Source organism: Hemiscyllium ocellatum, chromosome 6, assembly GCF_020745735.1.
Source record: "Hemiscyllium ocellatum isolate sHemOce1 chromosome 6, sHemOce1.pat.X.cur, whole genome shotgun sequence".
NCBI lineage: Eukaryota > Metazoa > Chordata > Chondrichthyes > Orectolobiformes > Hemiscylliidae > Hemiscyllium > Hemiscyllium ocellatum.
In genome coordinates, this window is record NC_083406.1 from 84,247,768 (window position 1) to 84,270,856 (window position 23,089).

At 40.1% G+C, this 23,089-nt stretch overlaps 1 protein-coding gene across 1 annotated transcript in view; it reads right to left on the bottom strand.

Annotated features, from left to right (window-relative positions):
- Positions 1-23,089, bottom strand: part of sacs (sacsin molecular chaperone) — an 80,175-nt gene that overhangs the window by 12,132 nt on the left and 44,954 nt on the right. The window lies entirely within an intron of this gene.

Consider the following 23,089-nt stretch of genomic DNA (forward strand, 5'->3'; position numbering starts at 1 on the left):
ATTCGAGTTTACAGTATAATTAGAGAAGAAAAGGTGCATTAACAACTTTCATCATTTTAAAAGTATGGCAAAATCTGTAAAATGCACATAGATAATAAAATCACAAACATGGGCAAAATTTTTAAATCCATCGATACATATATAATCCTTTCAAATGGTTTCGGGAAGTGTTTCCTTCTTCACTCATTTATTATATGGAATGTTTCATATCTCCTGACCTGACAAGGTCATGTCTTGACATATTCTAAAACATGGGAAAACAAACTTCTTCCATGTTACTCCTAAACCTTCTTCCGACAATATTTCAAAAAGGCTTCAGGGTAAGCTGGAGTTGCTGTTACAGATTGCAGCTTATCTGTAAACAAACATCAACATTACAAGATAATTCTGTGGAAATTCAACAAAGAATACTTTGAGAAAGATGTAATTTTCATAGAAACATAGAAAATAGGAGCAGCGATAGGCTGATCATCCAGTATCCTGCTCCTACTTTCTCCTGTCCCTATATCTTTTGGTCCTTTTAGCCCTGAGGACTATATCTAACTTCTTCTTGAAAATGTTCAATGTTTTCTGTTGCAGAGAATTCTACAGGCTCACCACTTTCTGGGTGAAAACATTTTTCCTTATCTCAGTCCTAAATGGTCTACCCCAAATCCTTAAATTGTAATCTCTGATTCTGAACTTCCTGGTCATTGGGAAGATTCTTCCTACCTTTAACCTGCCTGGTCCTGTCAGAATTTTATAGGTTACTATGAGATATCAGCCCCCTCTCCCTCCACCCAAACTGTCCTCCTCACCCCAACCCCCATCCCATTCTTCTAAACCCCAGTGAATACTGTCCTCACTGATCCAGTCTCTCTTCATAGGTCAGTTTTTGCCATCCCAGGAATCAGTCTGGTAAAGCTATCGCTGCATTCTCTCCATAGCCACAAATTCCTTCCTTAGATAAGCAGACCAGAACTGCACACAATACTCCAGGTGTTGTCTCACTAAGGCCTTGTACAAAAAGACAGGCCTGCCCCTGTGTTTGAATCCTCTTGCTTTAAAGTCAACATATTATGTGCTTTCTTCAATGTCAGCTGCACCTGCATCTTACTTTCAGCGATTGGATAAGGATACCCAGGTCTTGTTCCACTTCCCTTTTCTCAATCGATCACCATTCATATTCTGCTGTTCTTTTTTTGTGGATAACCTCACAATTATCCACATTACACGACATCTTCGATGCATTTACCCACTCACTCAACTTGCCCAAATCACACTGAAGCATCCCTGCAACCTCCTCACAACTTAGTCTTCCACCCAGCTTTGTTCATCTGCAAACTTGGAGATATTACATTTATTTCCCTCATCTAAATCATTAATATATATGAACAGCTGGGGTCCAAACACCGATCTTTGTGGTACACCACTAGTCACCTGGCTGCCACTTGGAAAAGACCTTTTATTCCTACTCTTTGTTTCCTGTCTGCCAACCAGTTTGTTGTCCATGCCAATCCTATCCCACATGGTTTAATTTTATATGCTAATCTCTTGCATGGGACCTTATTAAAAGCTTTCTGAAAGTCAAACCACACCAACAGGTTTCCCTTTACCAACTCTACTAGATATATCTGCACTGTTTTCCAAATGCTCTGCTATTATATCTTTTATAATGGACTCTATCATATTCTCCACTTCCAATGCCAGACTAACCAGTCTATAATTCCCCTCTTCCTCTGTACTTCCTTTTTCAAGAGTCGGGTTACATTAGCTAGCCTCCAATCCATAGGTACAACCATGGAATCTATTGAATCTTGAAAGATGACAAATATATCCACTATTTCTAGAAACACTTCCTTAAGTACAGTGATATATAAATTATCAGCCCCAGGGGATTTATCAGCCTTTAATCTCATCAATTTCCTGAACACCATTTCCCTACTATTACTAGTTTCGCTCAGTTCAAATTTCACAAGACCCCATGTTCTGTAACATTTTTAGGATGTTATTTGTGTCTATGTTCATGACAACAGAAACAAAATATGCATTTAATTGATCTGCCAATTCTTTGTTTCCCATTATAACTTCCCTAGTTTCTGATTGTAGCCTTTTACACTTCACATAACTATAGAAGCTTTTACAGTCAGTTTACATGCTGCTCAGAAGCTTATTCTTGTACTCTATTACCAACCCCACCACAACCCCTCCCCCTCCCCCTCCCCCAATTTTAACCAATCCTCTGTTCTGAAATCTAAACGGCTCCCAATCCTCAGGTCTACTACACTTTTTTTATCAATTTGTATGGCCCTTCCTTGGATTCAATATTATCCATAATTTCCTTTGTTAGGGATCCCTTTTCCATTTATTTTTGTGCCAAGCAGGAATAACAATTGTTGCCTGCACTCTTTAAATGTTCACCATTGCTATCCCTTTTAGTTACATTCCCAAAATTATCATAACCAGTCCACATCTCCTCTCATCACAGTTTCTTTAGCTTAAATTCAGAACCCTTTATTGCCATATCTTTATTGCCTGTGTTACTAATTGCCTTTTGAATGTCTTCCCTAAACATTACCACTTCAGTTTGGGCGTCTAACTGCAACCTCTACTGTTGTTTTCTGCCCATTGATGTCTCTAGGTTTTACCCATACAGATTTCACTTCACTACTGCAATAATTTCCTCTTTCACCTCAATCCTTATCTTTTATATCTGTCCTTTATGAAACTAATATCTCTGGATATTGAGGGACAGTCAGTTATTCAATTCTCATCTCTGGTCACCTTGCAGTCGTGTCTCCATAATCTCAACAATATTACACCTGTTCATACCTATTTGCTCAACTAATTCATTCATTTTAATGTGAATTGTTATGTGCATTAAGAATCCGGGGTTGCACTGACTGCTTGAAATGTTCCAATGTATAAAAAGCATTTTACTAAACACTGATGGACGCAATTCACCTTTAACCATTGCTGTGTGCTTCCATATTAGATTAGATTCCCTACAGTGTGGAAACAGGCCCTTTGGCCCAACGACCCTCCGAAGAGCAACTCACCCACACCCATTTCCCCTCTGAGTAATGCAACTAACATGATAGGCAATTTAACATGGCCAATTCACCTGCCCTGCATATCTTTGGATTGTGGGAGGAAACCGGAGCACCCGGAGGAAATCCACGCAGACACGGGGAGAATGTGCAAACTCCACATAGACAGTTGCTTGGGTCTTTTAAAAGTTTGTACGAGTCAGATGTTCAGTGTTTAGAATGTATTGCCCCAACTACTATAAGTTGTCTATTGATGTGAACCATCTTTTTTTAGAACTTGCACTTTAGGCATTAAACATTAAGGACTTTTCCTCTAGCCACTGAAATTGTTACTGAATATCACATTTTCGCAAAATGAGCACTTGTTTTCAGAAAAGCTGCATCTACTTCATTAAATGCTGCAATTATTGTACCATTATTTTAACTTGATTTATAGTCAAAGAGGAGAAAGTGAGGTCTGCAGATGCTGGAGATCAGAGCTGAAAATGTGTTTGTACGTGGCATTGATGCTAGCAGATATACTCAGGTATGGGTGGGGAGGGGTGGGGGTGCGGAGCTCACTGTTAACTCTAGCTCGGTATTATATCTAAATCCTATTAAGGAGCGCCCGGGTCGAGGGTGGGACACTGTTTGGAAGAGGATATGGTGGAACGTTGGAAAGGTAGTAAGGCCCCCTGAGAACAAGGGGGAAGATCTCCATTCAAACATGTTTAATTTTTTTTTGTTCTTATTGTTTGGAAATAACTTCCTTTTTATCATACTGTTATGAGTGTATTAGAGAACATTTTCTCTTATTTGAAGGATGTAAGCGACTCAACTATACACTCTGGATGATTGTGGATTAGTTGAATTTTGATGATTATATATTTAAGATCTATTTTTATATTAATGTTTGTGCTTGAAAATTCTGCTTATTTTTGTAAATTTGTCAAAATGTTAAATTCCCAATAAAAATATCTATTAAAAAAAAATATTATATATTAAACTTGCTCATTGAAATATGCAAAGCTCACCCATGGACAAGTTATAGTTAGCTTCAAAGAACTGTCAATGTGGAGTCAACCAACTTACTTAAAAATTAGATTACATCCAAAATCAAAGTTGATTGAAGGAGGAGGGATTATGTCAAGACATTCACCTCAGACAGTCTGGATTGTTTCCATTGTTGGGACTATCCTAAAATAGCATGCAATGGTTGACTATAAATCAGGAGATTTGACGTTTCGGGCATAAGCCCTTCTTCCTGAAACATCGATTCTCCTGTTCCTTGGATGCTGCCTGACCTGCTGCGCTTTTCCAGCAACACATTTTCAGCTCTGATCTCCAGCATCTGCAGACCTCACTTTCTCCTCTTTGACTATAAATCAAGTTAAAATAATGGTACAATAATTGCAGCATTTAATGAAGTAGATGCAGCTTTTCTGAAAACAAGTGCTCATTTTGCGAAAATGTGATATTCAGTAACAATTTCAGTGGCTAGAGGAAAAGTCCTTAATGTTTAATGCCTAAAGTGCAAGTTCTAAAAAAAGATGGTTCACATCAATAGACAACTTATAGTAGTTGGGGCAATACATTCTAAACACTGAACATCTGACTCGTACAAACTTTTAAAAGACCCAAGCAACTGTCTATGTGGAGTTTGCACATTCTCCCCGTGTCTGCGTGGATTTCCTCCGGGTGCTCCGGTTTCCTCCCACAATCCAAAGATATGCAGGGCAGGTGAATTGGCCATGTTAAATTGCCTATCATGTTAGTTGCATTACTCAGAGGGGAAATGGGTGTGGGTGAGTTGCTCTTCGGAGGGTCGTTGGGCCAAAGGGCCTGTTTCCACACTGTAGGGAATCTAATCTAATATGGAAGCACACAGCAATGGTTAAAGGTGAATTGCGTCCATCAGTGTTTAGTAAAATGCTTTTTATACATTGGAACATTTCAAGCAGTCAGTGCAACCCCGGATTCTTAATGCACATAACAATTCACATTAAAATGAATGAATTAGTTGAGCAAATAGGTATGAACAGGTGTAATATTGTTGAGATTATGGAGACACGACTGCAAGGTGACCAGAGATGAGAATTGAATAACTGACTGTCCCTCAATATCCAGAGATATTAGTTTCATAAAGACCGTTGGAATTTCATTTTAAAATAAAACTTAAAGATAAATTTTGTGGGGATGATTGACATCTCTCTACTGCATGAATGTATCTCTGAGCTGCGGGCAAAATATAACTGGTGGCTGACTTTATCTGTTTACTTTCTCAGATTTTAGGGTAGCCCTTGATTGGGCCACCAACAAAAACCAGAAAATCAAAGCTAAATGCCATTCTCAAGATCACAACATCATTCTTCTCCCTGCCCATGTTGCTCCTGCCACTTCCTGCTCCTAATTGAAAACCGTGATTTGCACAAATTGAGAGACAGCCATTTGCTGAGACATTTGAAGGGTCGTTATGTACAAAAATGCTCTAAATTTTGTTTTGGACGGGTGGATGGATTTGGCAAACTAAGGAACCAAATGAACTGGGAGAAGGAGGCATCATCTGGGGTGTATAAATTCCTAAAAGGTCTCCTGCAGTGATCGCTATCCTTTCTGGGAAGATGATCTGAAGATTCCAATCTAGCAAGAGGAACAGCAGCAGCAAGGAAGAGAACAGAGCTTCAGTCGTGAGTGAAGAGAAGAGAGAATGTTTGCAAGCATTTTTAACTTTCCAGCAGCACACAGACAGAGGAAAGCATACCTGCAGTTAGTAAGAAGGTTTCATTTCTCTGGTGAAATCACAGATTTACAATCAAATCACAATTACTGTCACAATATTATTTCTTGCATCAAAGGTCATTGCTGTCCTCAACTTATTTGCCTAAAGCTCCATTTAGGTTGCCGATAACATCAGCCAGTTTGCAGATCATGTTTGCATTAAATAGGTAATTCCTACAACTAATATTTTTTGTCACTTTCCTCATGTTCATAAGGGAATATAACACTGGGTATTCTGCCAGTTCCAGAAGCACCCAAATTCAAGGCATCACAGAATGCATCCATGTTGCTCCCAAAGGCAAGTTGCAAATGACAATTTCCATTCCTTAATGTGCAACTCCTATGTAATGACCAACAGCGCAGACGAGAGCTAACCTCTGTACTCATAGTCTGTGGTTCCAATCGGGAACTCAAATTCAGCAGCTGTAACGTGTTACAATCAAACCCACCATCAAACAAAAGCCTCTGGGGGAAAAGAAGCACTGAAGACTTCAAAAGGTCCAAAGTCTGGATTGTACTGGTAGCTACTTGCAATGCAATCTAGAAAGAATAGAATTTCCACAAAAGAGAGAACCTTTGGATAGGATCGTTCTCAACTGAATGAAGATGATATTGATGGAGGCGGCAAGGAAGAAGACGGTCTCCAACCTCAAAGCTGCCTGCAGCAGCAGCTGGGGATTTGAGGCCCAGCTGAAGTCCCCCGTCTATCTGGTTTCCCAGCCTGCGAAATCGATCAGAAAAGTTTGAAAGTGATTCCATTTTGTACTAAGTCTTTAAGGCAAAATGTGAAGCATTTGTGTACACATGTGCAAGTCACATTTGAAAAGCTTGCAAACAATTAATTATGCATCTCAAACACTAATTTTTCACACAAAAACGCAAATCTGCAGTGTCAGATTGCCTCCATCAGTCCAAAACCTAACAACCTATGCATGAGCAATCTGGACAGATACTAGGGAATATTCTATGCGTCAGTACCACAATATTGGTTGGTAATGAGATTCTCCACACAGTGACATGTAGCAGCCCATGAGCGCCTCCAAGACTGTATTCATGAATCTTGGGCCCTGTTTGAAAAGATCAATACTCCAGGTGAAGATTCACATGGCACTGTACAAATGCAGCAAGACATCCCTGCTCCTGTCTCACTATGAAGTCCAGCCTTCTTCACCATCTGCTGCACCTGCGTGCTTACTTTCAGCAACTGATGTACAAGACACTCAGGTCTTGTTGCACCTACCCCTTTCCTAATCTATTAATTCAGATAATAATCTACCTTCCTCTTATTGCTAATAAAGCGTATCACTTGAAACTAACCACTACAGGAGTACAGAGTAAGGTGAGGGGGCAGGTGTTCAGGAACTACCATGCAGGTGTCAGCATGAGTGTTGAACCCACACTGTTTGTTTTATTCTGCAGTAAACTGTCGTCATCTTAGCTCAGTGGGCTAGTGACACCTCCCCCATTCACCGTAACATTCTCAAAAAGATAAGTAAATTCAGATCATGCTGAATTTTTACTAATGGATATTCGGCCTAGTTGCACAAAGTTGTATTTATGCGCAAATCCTTTTGCCTTTGTTTGGTTAATGCTATAAATTTCAATGCTCTGCTGAACTCTTTTCTCTTGCCCCACCAAAGGGCAAAATACACCATTTTAGATTTCCTCTTCTTCCCGAGTTGTACACTATTGAAACCAGGAGCCATCACACACAGAGTGATTTCACTGATACCTTTACAGCATACAAATAAAAATGGCAGAACGATCAGTGGCCATCTCTTGGATACCCAAAGCTCACTTTGGGTGTCTTCAGTATGTCCACCCCCTAGTAGGTTGGACGCTGACTGCATATGCAAATCTAGATCCCGTGTTTCTTCCAAGTGCAAATAGACAGTGGGCATAGCCTACATGCTCTTCCCATTTGACCCAGCTGATGTGAGGTCTAACCAGTCATCATTGAGGAACTGTTGGAGTATACAGCAAATCTGGTCAGAAATATTTCTGGTTGAAAATATCTATGATCTGTTGCTGAAGGTTTGAATGGAATAAAGACACACACTATTGATCAATGCTGAGGAAGGATCACTTGACTCAAAACATTAATTCTGATTTCTCTCCACAGATACTGCCAGACCTACTGAGCTTTTCCAGCAATTTCCATTTTTGTTTTTGATTTAAGTATTCACAGTTCTTTCAGATTTTACACCATTGATCATGTTGGACAACTTTTAAAATTGTTCTACATTCAGAACTGTTACACTACCCACCTCATTTAATTTCTCCTTCTTAATACAACCTTCTAACTTTTAAAACCCATCCTTGAGATTATCCATGTTTTGACTTGCACTGTTTTCTGTCATAATTAGTTTAAGTTGGTACAATGTACATGACTTCACTCTTTACCATTTATACAAAAAAAAACAAGTAACTTTAAAGGTCAAGACACTACTTAGCTTTCAGATTTAAACTGAAACACAATTAATGATTACAAAGCAATATTATGTTCAACAAGATTTCGTTTCAGAGCACCATGATTCACTTCTGAAAGTCCATGACCTTTAAATTCAGTGCCAGACTTACAGAGGAGAGCTAAACATACCAGTGTCGTGACATTTATTTTTCAAATATAAACCAGCTTTCCACTTTCATTAATGAAATTCCTTGTTATCTCAGTCACTCATCATCATCGTGTGCTATCTTCAAGGTGGATCCTTGGCTCTTAATTGTCTTTCGGCGTCTCATTATCTTGTACCATTCTTTTCACTTGCCAATAACTTGCTTCAATTTTCAAGCTATTAGCAGTGATAGTCTCTTCTTTCTGTTTCTATCTTGAGATCTCCCTTGAAACATAACTAATCTATGGAAAACTCCCTCATTTTTCTTATAACTCCATACATCCTAAAACCTGCTCTGCCCAGACTCTGCCTTGTCCTAATAACATTTACCAAATTTATTGGATCATTAGGATAGTGAAGGCAGCGTTTGGTATGCTTTCCTTTCTTGGTCAGAGTATTGAGTACAGGAGTTGGGAGGTCATGTTGTGGCTGTACAGGACATTGGTTAGATCACTGTTGGAATATTGCATGCAATTCTGGTCTCCTTCCTGTCGGAAGGATGTTGTGGAACTTGAAGGGGTTCAGAAAAGATTTACGAGGCTGAAGGATTTGAGCTATAGGGAGAGGTTGAATAGGCTGGGGCTGTTTTCCCTGGAATGTCGTACGCTGAGGGGTGACCTTATAGATGTTTATAAAATCATGAGGGGCATGGATAGGATAAACAGACAAGGTCTTTTCCCTGGGGTGGAGAGCGTCCAGAACTAGAGGGCATAGGTTTAGGGTGAGAGAGGAAGGATATAAAAAGGACCTAAGGGGCAACTTTTTCACGCAGAGCGTAGAGTGTGTGTGAGTGTGTGTGTGTGTGTGTGTGTGTGGAATGGGCTGCCAAAGGAAGTGGTGGAGGCTGATACATTGCAACATTTAAAAGGCATCTAGATGGGTATATGAATAGGAAGGGTTTGGATGAATATGGGCCAGGTACTGGCAAGTGGGACTAGATTAGGTTGGGGTATCTGGTCAACATTCACGATTGGACTGAAGGGTCTGTATGCGTGCTGTACATCTCGATGACGATGACTCTCCACAACATTTCATCACCTATTCTTCCCAGGCGATCTCCCATCCAAGTACTAACCAGGCCTGAGTCTACTGAGCTTCTGAGATCAGACGTTTTCAGACCATTATGGCCGTAGGCGCTGGCCCAAACCGTTAACAAGCAACAAGGACGTGGAGTTGCACTTGAGCCCAGCGGGGCTCGAATCGCCAATCTACTAATCAGAAGTCAGACGCTTTATCCATTACGCCAGTACGCCGAGGCCACAACATTTCATCATTTGTTAGTTCATCTGATCATCTGGTCCTTTACATTCTGCCCCAAACCCACATGTCAAAACAGCTTCAATCACGAGCCAAAAGAGATCAGAATAGCCAGGCATTGGCTGTGATCTTTAAAAGTAATTGCAACAAACAGCTTTGGGGGTCAAGGATTCCAGGCTCAGAGAGTCCAGGGTAGCCTCGACAGAATCTAGATAGACTCCCTACAGTATGGAAACAGGCTATTTGGCCCAACAAGCCCACACCAACCTTCCGAAGAGTATCCCACCCAGACCCGCACCCCTACCCTACATTTCCCCTAACTAATGCCCCTAACCTACACAGCCCTGAACACTATGGGCATCTTGGCATGGCCAATTCACCTGATCTGCACATCTCTGGACTGTAGGAGGAAACCAGAGCACCCAAAGGAGACCCACACAGACACGGGGAGAATGTGCAAACTCCACACAGACAGTTGCCCAAGACTGGAATCAAACCAGCCTAGGACTGTGAGGCAGCAGTGCTAACCACTGGGCCACCGTGCCATCCTCAAATGCCTTCAAAAGCCCTACTGAATGGCATTTATCGAATGGTAATAGCTGCCCATTTAAGAACCACTTAACTACTGACTGAGTGAAAATGTTTAGACGTAATTGGGATGGAGGCAGGAAGACATTAGAGGCCCATCTGCTATATTCCTGCCTTAATAAAATAACCCAATGCCACCAAACTCCCTTGAATGTGGGGTAGGGTATTAAATTCCACCGATTATCTCCAGCAGAATGCTTCATTAGTTGAACAGCACTTCAGTTGCTCTTTAAAGAAAGCATGCTGCATAACTATGCCATAGGCCATTAGTATTCAAAGCCGAGGTACATTTGAATTAATATCCTGTGGACACTGGTGGGTTCCAACAGCCAACAAGTTAATTCAAACTTGCACAAGGTAACACTTCAGTAAGCACTTCACAAAGAAGAACATCTTCTGCTGTCAAGTGTTTGGAAGAATTGCACGGGGGAATAAATAAAAGAAACACTTGTGAATTTTGTCAGAGTGCCAGCTGCTGTCCTGACCAGGCTTTCAAACATACTCAGCTGTCTCTGGAAGCTGGTTGAAGCTGTGTTAGCAGTGCACTGCAGGCCAGGGTGTTATCAGCAGAAAGTGACTTATCACTCAAGGGACAGTAAAGAAAAACTTTGCGCATACTCGATACCTAGAAAGCAAATGGCTAGGCACTTTCCTATATTAGTAACAACAGGCCTGAGCAAATAAATTGGATTCTATCCACAGCACCTGCCAACCAAACCCAAACTAAGCAAATATTTCAAACCCAAACTTTTCACAGGGATTAGTTTTAATGAGGAAAGTTAAAGGTAAACAAACCATCCTGCTCCTATGTGTTACCCGCCAACCCAGAATGCATGGCCAATAGTTGCAGACAGCACAATTATACTCAATTCTGGTGTCCGCCATTGTTTACTGGTCTGTCAATTAACTCTGTTTGCAGCAGAAAGTGAGGTCTGCAGATGCTGGACATCAGAGCTGAAAATGTGTTGCTGGAAAAGCGCAGCAGGTCAGGCAGCATCCAAGGAACAGGAAATTCGACGTTTCGGGCATAAGCCCTGATGAAGGGCTTATGCCCGAAACGTCGAATTTCCTGTTCCTTGGATGCTGCCTGACCTGCTGCGCTTTTCCAGCAACACATTTTTAACTCTGTTTGCACTCAAGCAACAATCAGACAGAGTCCTGGAAGGATATTGAGTGCTGAGATGGCATGGTGTAAAGACACCAATCTCTCCCTCAAAGTCAGCAAAATGAAGGACCTAGCCATCAACCTCAGGAAGCAGAGTGAAGGGCAGGCCCACCTGCTGAGGCTGAGTGGTTGACAGCTTCAAGTTCCTGGGAGCAAATATCACTAACAATCTATCCTGATCCATCCATGTTGACACCAGAGTCAAGAAAACGCATCAATGCTTTTAATTCCTCAGAAAGCAAAGGAAATTCAGCATGTCCACAATGATGCTTCCTAATTTTTATAGATGCATCTATCTGGATGCATGACAGCTTGGTATGGCAACTGTTCTGCCCAGGACGGCAAGAATTTTACAGAGTTGTGAACACAGCCTGGTCTAGCACAGAAACCAACCTTCTTCCCACTGACTCAATCTATGCTCCCCACTGCCTCAGGAAAGCAGCCAACATAATCAAACACCCCTCCCAGCCACTGTCATGCTCTCTTCCACCCTCTTCCTTTGGGCAGAAGATACCAAAATTTTGAAAACATGTAAAACAGATTTAAGGACAGTTTTTTCCCCATTGTAATCAGACTAATGAGCAGATGTCTCGAATATTAAAGCTGATCTTTCTCTGCACCTTCTCTGTAGCTGTTAACACTATATTCCACATTCTGTTCTATTACCCTTATGTACTTATGTAAGGTATGATTTCTCTGGAGGACATTTGCCATTGACAGAACTGAATTCCACCAACAGTCAATATGCTCAACAATGTAACATTGTAAAATAATATGTGATACAATTTCTTTTGATTTGACAAAAAAAAGGCTGCCATGAAGAAGTTGATGAATTATTCTACATGAGGAATTGCTTTGAATCTGGAGCTATTTTAGAAAATCTATTAGAGACCCTGAAAGCTTCACAGAGTAATTGATTAATACTTTGAACAAGACAGGACTGTTAATTTACATCAACTGCAGAACATCAAGCAGATTTAACTGAAAAATGAATAAATCTTGTACAAGCTGATAGAAAATCCTACATGCTCTTTCTAAACCTGCAATGAATGCCTATTAAGTTTCCATTCAGATGACGAATCAATGTTTTCCAAGAAATAGCAACCCAAAAGAATCCGAAAGCCTCATCTTGTGGAGGACTGACAATAGCTGAAAATGTGTTGCTGGAAAAGCGCAGCAGGTCAGGCAGCATCCAAGTAACAGGAAATTCAATGTTTTGGGCATAAGCCCTTCATCAGGACAGACAGTAGGTGAATCAGTGGGCCAGGAGCTTTGAGCACTATTGAATGCAGTACATGTCTAACCAGGCTGAAAATTTAGCCAAATGTCAGAAACCATTGCAGTTTGTAGCCAGCAATGGAACTACATCAATATCATGTTTATATTGTTAAAACAGAAACACAACCATAATGACAAAGGTAAAACATGGATGATGGTTTATTACAAAAACATTCTAAAGGCATGATGCCACCCTGCCTAGCTGAATGGAAACTTGACCCAATGGTGTGATAGTCCTAGGTTTGATTGCTGTTCAGTGCTGAGCTACATGATCTCAGTAAAGCAGCAAGTATGAAACCCCAGTGAGCTCTGAATATATGGTCACATTGATCACTGACTGTTCACCTCTGCTAGACTGGATACTATAAATGACATAATCCAAAATACTCTTGTCCCAGGATTGAAGAGGAGAGAGCCATTTTCAGGCCAGAGTTATATCTGGCCAATTGATTGCCCCAGTGTGACTTGCTTCTCAATATCCTACAAGTTAGTGGTGATGGTTGGGGGGAAGAGAATTAGTCACAGCTACTTTCACAAGAATATTACGTTCAATTGCTTTCGTTTTGTTTTCAAAGCAGCCAGAAGTGACTCCTTTCAGGACTGATGCTCAGGCTAGCCAAATCTATGATATATGGCCAGAGAACTCACTGCACACATTTCAATATTTCTATCGCTAAGTTACAAACCGTGGCCAATCTACAATGACTGGGATTCAATATCTTCATTTTAAAATTTCTCATGCTAGGATTTCTCCAGTGCTTTTCCTAACTGCCCCTCAGAGGGCAGTGGCGAACCAGCTTCTTGAACCACAGCAGTCTGGTTGCACCCACGCAGTGCTGGGGAGGAGGCAGTTCCAGGCAGCAATAATAAAGGAACAGGGATATTGTTCCAAGTCATATAGTGGGGCACTTGGAGTGGAACTTGCAGGTATCAAGTGCACTATGCCCCTCCTTCCCTTGGCCCTTCGACATGCACTTATCATATTTAGATCTCAGCTATCTGAGCAGGGCTGCATGTTGTGGGTGGTACACATTGCAGCCACCATAGCAAAAGAAATATTTACTGACGTTAATGATTGAGGTGACGTTCAAGTGAATTGCATTCTCCAGTTTGATGCAGTTGCCTCTACCCAGGTAAGTGAAGAGTATTTCAGCATAGTCTTGTCTGATTATGCCTTACAGGCAATAGACAGGCTTGTGTAAGCAGATGAGCTACTTGCCAAGAGTATCCGGCCTCGGATCTGCTATAATGTCCACCTCAATTATGTGGCTGATCCAGCTAAGTCTCTGGTCAAGTTCAATTACAAGGACAGATAAACAGGATAGTAATAAATTAATCAGCCAGCTTAATACAAATCTTCAAATTTCTAGAACAAGAAGACGACAATTACTGCAGTGTAACTGCACTGGTAAAAATAGCTTTGGAAATATCAAGGGTACTTTATGAAATTTAACCATAACTAACAAACCAAGATAAATATATTCTCAATTCTAAATATAAATTCGGAATTTGTATATCTTTTCAGTTGAAGGATCATTGAAAGAAAACAAAACTGTTGACACTTATCTCTTTTCCTACTTGGTATGTAGAACAATTGAATCATAAGGAGGGTTTATATCAAATCACATCTGAGAAAGCTCAGATCTATAGACTTGGCATGGGTTAAGTGCAGCACAGCATTAAGTTTGCAGTTTTTATGTTATTATTAGTCAATATGGCTCTGCAGGGCCTCACAAAGAACTGGAGCTTTGTTGGATACAGATATAGATTGTTAAAATTGATCTGCACTTCATCTAATTTTATGTCAGCTGATTTGTTTCTGAAAATGAGGCTGCATTACTGCTATATTGGTCTCAATGAAATATTTTGATGATTTAAAACAGATCTGAAATTCAATTCTCAGACTTCAGTTCGGTTTTTGCTCTCAGGATGCTCCTCATCCATTAACACAGTCCTCGGACTTTACCAGTTGAAGTAAACTAAGCCCCAGAGTCACAGAGGACCATAAGGCTGCTCTCTCACCAGAAAGAAATGACTGGTGTTGAGTTTAACCTGAGGGTCACCACACCTCAGGTAACAGATAAGAGTGAGAAGGCAGAATTTTCATTGTAACCTCAGCCAGTGCAGAAATTGAACTAGTTCTGTTGAAATAAACTCCTTAAGAACCACCAACTAGTTAATCTGAATGTTAAAGGCTTGAAAGGCATGCAATAGGTTTTGTTGTACATGTAACTTGCCTTTGAGGATTTCCTGTGTTGTATGTACAGAATGTTGCGACTCCATCGGACAGTTATTCTGCTATGGGTAATTGCAAGTTGCACATACAGAAATCAGTTGCAATGCCCACTTCCTAACTTACTATGTGTAAGCTCCCAATAAACTACCCAACAGAGCTAATCAATCCCTGATGAACAATTGAAATTAATGTGACAGATTAAAGAATCTGCTAGTTTTTAATCTCACATTTAAATCACTAGAAAGTGCTGAAGGATATACAGTAGTCAAGGTGCTCATGCTGTATGGATATATTTTCTTGTAAATACTAAAGGGCCAACCAACATTGGTGTAGGAACACTGTAGGATTTGCTAAACACTCAACATTATTCAAAACTTTCATTTAGCAGTACAGAACTTGCATTTCACTGAAAAGAGACACAACTAGTTGAAGCTTTTCATCAGGATAATTAAAGCAAACTCCAAAGTAAAAGGAAAAAACATTTACACAAGGAGAGTGTCGATTGGTTGATAGGGAATTTGGATTGGTGGAGATGTTGATATTGAGCGTACAGCAGTTAGTGACGACTGACTGTTAACTGCCAAACTTTGTTTACATTTTAAACCAGGCAGATTTATTGATCGATTAAGGCATTGCCCTAAAAAGTGAAGCATAGATCAGCTATCACTTATTCTGTGGAGTTGGATCGGTGCAGCATGCATATTCTTGCCCAATGACAATGCCTCAAGAAGTTTACTTGCCAACCAAACAGTCACTTCTCAATCGTTTTAGCTATTGTTCTCCTCCTACTCTGGTATTTAATGTGAATTGTCCTGATGACCACAAGACTATAAACATTGACTAAGCATTTTTTTTCAGAAATGCTCAATTGATGGATTCCTTCACAATTATATTCATACATAGAAGACACAGAAACTACTAGGGGAAAAAGATATTATATATTACAATTGGGTAGCTAAAAAGCAGAAAATGAATGAGACATATGACTCAATGGTTCAATAAACTTTTATTTTAAAAACTGGTGAGGTGACATAATACAAATCATGAAACAAGCACTTGAGAGAAATTCATTAAGGTAACATTGACACCTATTGTGTCATCTGCAGTCGATACAAAACATGAAGGAATGAAGATTAGCATCAAAGCAGGATATAGGAGGACAGGTTGGTATAACAGTTTTATTTCCAAGTAAGAGAAAACATGACAATGAGAAAAATTTAACATTTTTTATAAACTGAATGCAGCTAAATTAACATTACTTGTAAACTGAAAACACAAGAATTATTTGACCAAAATAACACAGTTAAAGAGCTGAATTATATATTTAAATGTATGATATTAATTTGGAGAAAGATAAATCCTTTCACTAAAATTTGATTTTTCCTAAAAATTCATATTTTGTCTCGTTTAGAATTTAGAAATATAGGTGATGAATGCCAATCTTCCATCCAGCAAAATCCCACAATTGCCCCAAGTGAATTGATGCAATATAAAATCAGATGTGAAATACAGATATCAATCTCCCTCATGTTAATATGTTGATCTTTCAGTGAAAGGGGTAAAAGGGCATCAACTGCATATTCTGAGGGAATTGTGGCCTTTTACAAGTTTCCTCCAAAAGATATTTCCACCGATGGGAGGTTGTCTGTTATGTAACTGAGGTAGTGTCAGATCCTTCCCCCATCTCTTTGGTATGTAGGTCATCCTCACCCAGGCTAGTCTCTTCAAACCAAGGTTACAAATCTCATGGAACTATCTGAAAAAGTATAAAAGGATACAGTTATTCCTTTATTGTAGGGACTTTACAGAAGCTGAAAGTGTTGAAATCACATATTGGACCAGTTAATACATAAATATGAGAGAGAAGATTTGCAATTTTTATTGAACAGAAATACTGGATACTGTATGTGATAATTGAAATAACAAAACATGGATTTGTAAAAATAATGCAGCACTTACCAGATTAGGTATCAGATCCAAACTTCAAACTGCAACAATGTTTTCCTTGTACATTTAACTCTCCATCTCTGGCACTCCAAGGTGTAGATTTACTCTTTGTAACCAAGTTTTAGTCCATCATTGATGCAAGGTCAACGTTGTTGTTACTGTGAAAATTTAACTTTTATGTGAATAATCACATTAATAGCACTCAAAAGCAGACATCTGGTGCTCTGTGCTCAGGTATACATGTGATCATTTTGTGATTTGTTTTAAAGTTTGTGCAAAGCTGATGTAAAGAATTTATATTTCTGCTGCATATCACCTGTCGACTCCATTGACAGTAACTGTCTAGTCACAAGTGGGAGAAAATGTTAACTGCACAAGTTGTGGATTACCTCTGCTAGTTAAGGCAGCAATCAACAAGGAATACAACTGAATTCTGATGAGACCCATTAATTTCCCATGTGACTGACATGACAGATTTGCTTACCATTCTCAAGATATCATAATTACACAAAGACTCCACTTCCCAACACCCTACAGTCTTCAAAATAATAATAATGTTTGTGTCTGTACAACCAACAAATAGTTCTCTCTTATTTTTCTGGTTGAAACACGTTACATTAACAGCCCTGCTTCACTAAAGTACAGCTTGACTTCTTGGTCTAGCTGATAACTATAGGCAAATGCACAAGTTGAGTCTGCAGAGTAACCTACACAATATGATTTTTTTTAAAAAAAGATACATTCGAGAAGTATCTTTAAAGAGGCTGCAAACCAATGATGGAGTTCTTTATTCATAATTCTCTACAAGAAATCAAGTGACTTAAATTAGTGGCCAGAATGCTCTGAATAGAGGAAGAAGAAAGCCAATGGGGCAAATTCACCCTTGCAACTGCAACCACCTGGGGAATTTGGCATAACTGACTGTCAGAAAATGCCAATTGCTCCTTCTATAAATTCAACACAGACTACATCCAAAGCAAAGCAATAATCAATAAATAAAGCGGAATAACAGGATTGAATCTTACACCTGAATTTTTGGAGGGTTTGTCACTGTGAAGTCTAACAAGTTCCCTCTTCATATCTGATCAAATCCACCTCATTAATTACCTACCCCATCCAGTGTCCCTCACTTCAGAATTCGACCCCATCTTACCACACACCCATGCAAAGCCCTGACATCTTCAAAATCCCACCATGCACCCGGGTAAGTACCATCAGTCCCATGGTGCCCTACATGGACTCTGCACATGGCAAACAGGGGGTAAGTGGTGCCCTGCTTTTTGTGCAGGGTCTTAAAAGTGCTGCCTCTTGGACTGGCAACAACACAGATTTCCCTGCTTTCCCAGGAGCAGCAGTGGAGACCTCAACACACGAGCACACCAGCCTGACTAGAGGTCAGCACTTGCGTTGAAGCAGTCTCAGCTGATGGAGGAATATCCAGCATTGTATGAAACTCAATGTCCTTCTCTACTCTGCCATCATCTCCTCTCCAGTACCCCACTCACTTGAAGCTATGTAGTACCCTCTTCAGTCCAAACCTCAGCTTTAACAACTGAGGCAAAGGAGGAGGAATTATGCAGTGGGTGCACAGTGCCATATCCATCACATCCATATCCCTAAAGTAGGGAAATGGCCCCAAGTTTCTTCACAAAGTCATAACCAAACAAAAATTAACCCCCAGGCTGACAAAAATATCATGGGAAGATATCCAAACACTTTGTCACAGAGGTAAAGAGGAGTTATGGAGAAATAGTTTTTTTTGGGTGGGGGAAAAGGGGAGGAGAGGGCTCCAAATTATGGTGTTTGTGCAGTTGAAATCATGACTGACAATAGTGGGGTTAGAGGAAAAAGAACAAGAAAACTTAAGCAAGGGGCAAGTGAGAGATAAGATCAGGATTCAGAAATAGGAGTGATAATGCCAAGGTGGGATTAAAGACAAGAATGATTATTCAGAGTCTAAAGGTACTGAAATCTTAAGAGCTAGTTTATATCATCAAGGACAGGAGTAAAGGATGAGCAAAACTTGGTATGGGATAAGACATATCAGGGTTAGAGAAATAGAAAGTGGGTCTAACAGATGAGATCAGTTTGGAGAGGATGTAGTAGCTGGAATCAGTTAAGAAGCTAAGGAAGGCCATGGGATAAGGGGCAGTGTAGAGAACAACATTGTTGAAGGGAAGGGAGAGGTTTACTTGTTGGACAATGGGAAGTGTACAAACAGCAATGATAACTGAGAAAATGGCTTTAATTTAGTGACAGACACTTACTAAGCTAATTCCACATTAGTAATCTTCAGCATTGTTTCAAATCATCAATTCTATTATTTTACCCGTTATTAATGTAAGACAACACTAAGTGGAGTTATTCATGATATTTATTCCCCTTCTTGAAAACTGAAACTACATTTCCTGATTTCCATTGACTCCTTCAGGATAACTATTAGTGTTTTACACATTTCTTTCATCTCACTTTATGCCCTTACATACACAGCATCGACCCATGATGATTTATTTCTTTCAGCCATTAAGCCATTCTTGGATATCCATGCAAATTTTATGCATAGCAGTTGTAGCATCTGCTATGATAGATGGCATAACCATGATACTCTCCTTCAGTGAATACTTTCACGATGCTAATATAATCACCATAAGAAGAAAGAAATGCAAATTTTCAGTTAACAGCTCAAACTCTGACATTGGCTTTGTCATTTTAATAATAGTGACCACAGAACATAGGAGCAGAAATTAGGCCATTCAGTCTGCTCAGCCATTCATTCATGGCTGACAAGTTTCTCAACCCCATTCTCCCACTTTCTCCCCATAACCCTTGATCCTCAATAACCTATCTATCTCCATTTGAGCAGGCCTCCCCACAGTCTTATGTGGCAATGAAGTCCATACATTCACCACTCTCTGGCTGAAGAAGTTTCTCCTTATCTCCATTCTAAAAGGGCTTCCCTTTACTCGAAGGCTGTCCCCTTGGGTCCTAGTCTCTCCTACAAAATGCTATTCACTAGTGACTTAAAGTGCTACTCACTAAACACTACCTTTTTAACTGGGTAATGTGTACTTTAAACTATGGAAGAGACTATCACCACACTCTCTGCTCTGCCCCCAACCCCCCACCCCCGCTTTTATTATAAGCTCAACTGAAAAAAAGCAAACTTTGCAGTTATATGTTAACATATCCTTTAAGTAAACATTGAATTCACTCAGATATCGTCTAAAATAATTCCTTGTCCCTGACGATTTACATCTGATCTCTTCCTTTCCTAACCTAAAAGCTTTTAACTCCAAAACTGCCTATCATGTTGCATGTTTTCCTGGAAACATCTCCTTCTAACTTAAGCTAGGCAAACCTCCCAGCCTCATTTTAACTCCAGGTGAATTTGGTGTCTTCAATCAGAGCAGAAGCTTCCAACCACATTCCAAAAAACTAAGACTTTTGAGATCTAGTTCAGGAATTCCCAAATATTTTCCCACTTACTGCAATCCCTTTTTGAGGCATGAAAATTGTCCTATCCTCTCAATGACACATACGGAGACTGGAGGTTACTGCTGGAGGGTAGCTGTTGGAACTCAGTCAAAGTTCCACTGCAGCCATTGTTATCTTGAGCTTGTGGCCCCAATAAGATTGGATTAGATTTCCTACTGTGTGGTAACAGTCCCTTCAGCTCAACCAGTCCACACCGACCCGCCGAAGAGTAACCCACCCAGACTCATTTCCCTCCGACTAATGCACCTAACACTATGGGTAATTTAACATGGCCAATTCACCTATCCTGCACATCTTTGGACTGTGGGAGGAAACCGGAGTACTTGGAGGAAACCCACACAGACACTGGGAGAATGTGCAAACTCCACACAGATAGTCACCCAAATCTGGAACTGAACCTGGTGTTGTGAGGCAGCAGTGCTAACCACTGAGCCGTTTCAGTTTGCAACACAACTTGGAGAGGCTTTGGTCTAGCTGTTAGTATTCTACCCAATCCTCACCATTTTCCTGGGTCTTTGGTGATTCCCAATCAATCCACTGTTAGAGCACTGATTGCATCCATTGTTTCCAAGCACAAACACTTTGTACTTTCTTCCCACTAAAACAATCTTCAACAAACAAACCACCCAGGCTTCTGTCAGGCAGACCTCAATTCAGATGACATGACACCTCCAGATTACCTTAAAGACAAACCTAAATCAGAACTATCTTTAAAAAAGAAACCTCATCATATATTTAGTTTTATAATACTGATCCTCAAACATATTTTTGTCCTGAAATAATCTCAAGAGTTATTTAGGCCATTACATGAAGTGATTTCAAATTAAATAGTGCACACATTTGGAAAGAGGAAGATGAGAGGGTTGCAAAACAAAATTGTCATGTTAGCTGGAAGCAAAGAACAGGAATAAATTGATCTTTTTAAGGTTGACTAGGTGTAACTAGTGGAGAGCCACAGGGAGCAGTGCTGTGGCCTTATCTTTCTACAATCTCTATCAATGACTTTGATGAAGGGAATGAATCTATGCTGGCTAATTTTGCCAATGCCACCAAGATAGCTGGAAAGTAAGTTTTCAAGAGAAGAGTATGCAAAGGGATAATGACAGGTTTGACAAGTGGACAAAACATTGACAGATGGAGTACAACGTGAGAAAATACAAACTTGTCCACTTGGGCAGTACGATTTGAAAAGCAGTATATCCTTTGAATAGAGGGAGATTGCAAAATTTGGTAATACAAAGGGATTTGGGTGTCCTGGTAAATCACAAAAGTTAGTATGCAGGTACAAAAGTGGTTAGGAATGCAAATGGAATGTTGATGTTTATTGTTGGTGGAATGGAATACAGAAGTAGTAAAGTTTACCACTTCTGGAAAGGCCGTTGGTAAGACCATATCTGTAGCACTCTGAACAGCTTTGGCCTCCTCTGGAAAAATAAAATGCATTAGAAGCAGTTCAGAGGACGTTCACTCAATACATGCTGAAGGTAACCAGCATACCTTCAGTAGAAAGGTTGAACAGACTGGGCTCTCACCCACTGGAGTTTAGAAGAATAAGGGGCAATTCTACTGAAACATCTAAGATCCTAAAATGACTTAATACAATGAATACCGGGAGATAGCTTCCTCATGTGGGATGACCAGGAGACACAATTTAAGAAAAATACGTCTCCCTTTTACATTGGAAACTATGACATGTTTTTGCTCTTAGAAGATTGTCAGTACGTGGGGGTCTCTTCCCCAAAAAGAAGTGGAGGCTGGGTCATGGAATTTATTCAAAGCAGAATTCGATAGGCTCTGGATAGAAAAAACAGTCAACAGCTGAGGGATAGTGAGGAAAATGAAGTGATGCCACAAAGAGATCAGCTGAGCTGGTTTAAAGGGCCAAATGGCCTACTCCTGCTCCTGAGCTCATGGTCTTATAACTATCGGAAACTTTACCGGCCATTATTGTTAAGATTCATAGCCCGGACTATCCAAACCACCAAGCAAATATTCTAACTGGAGACAAACAATTTGTTTGCTCATTTATTTTCATTAGGTGACATGAAATACATAACCCCCAAATAGCTGAAGCTGTATTACAACATAGGGATAATAAGCAACTTCCAACATCAATGAACGGCCTGCATTCTCAATAGTTTCTTTGGAATAATGTACAAAAGGGTCATCACTATCTTGTTGGTTTTCAGTGACTGCATAGCATTGCGACCTATCAAAATTAACTTGTTATTTCATTAAGATGTCAATTTACTTTCATCTGCCAAGTAAATACAGAGTATATTGCACATGAATGTGGACATTGCAGGCTTCAATTGTGAGCAACTTTGAGAAGGCCAATAGTATGTTGGCCCTCATATAGTGAGAGGATTCAAGTTCAGGAACAGGAATGCCTTGCACCAATTCGACAGGTGAGACCACATCTGGAGTATTGTGTGAATTTTGGTCTCCTTATCTGAGCAAGAATGTTCTTGCTATAGAGGGAGTGCAGTAAAGGTTTACAAGACAGAATTCTGGGATGGCAGGACTGAAATATGAGGAGATGTTGAATCGGTTAGGATTACAGTTACTGGAATTCAGGATCTCATGGACACCTATAAAATTCCCTTCCAGGGTAGATGCAAGAAGGATTGCTGAGGGAGTCCAGAACCAGGGGATCACAGCCTTATGGATATGGGATAGGCCATTTAGGACTGAGACAGGAGAAATCTTTTCACCCGGTGAG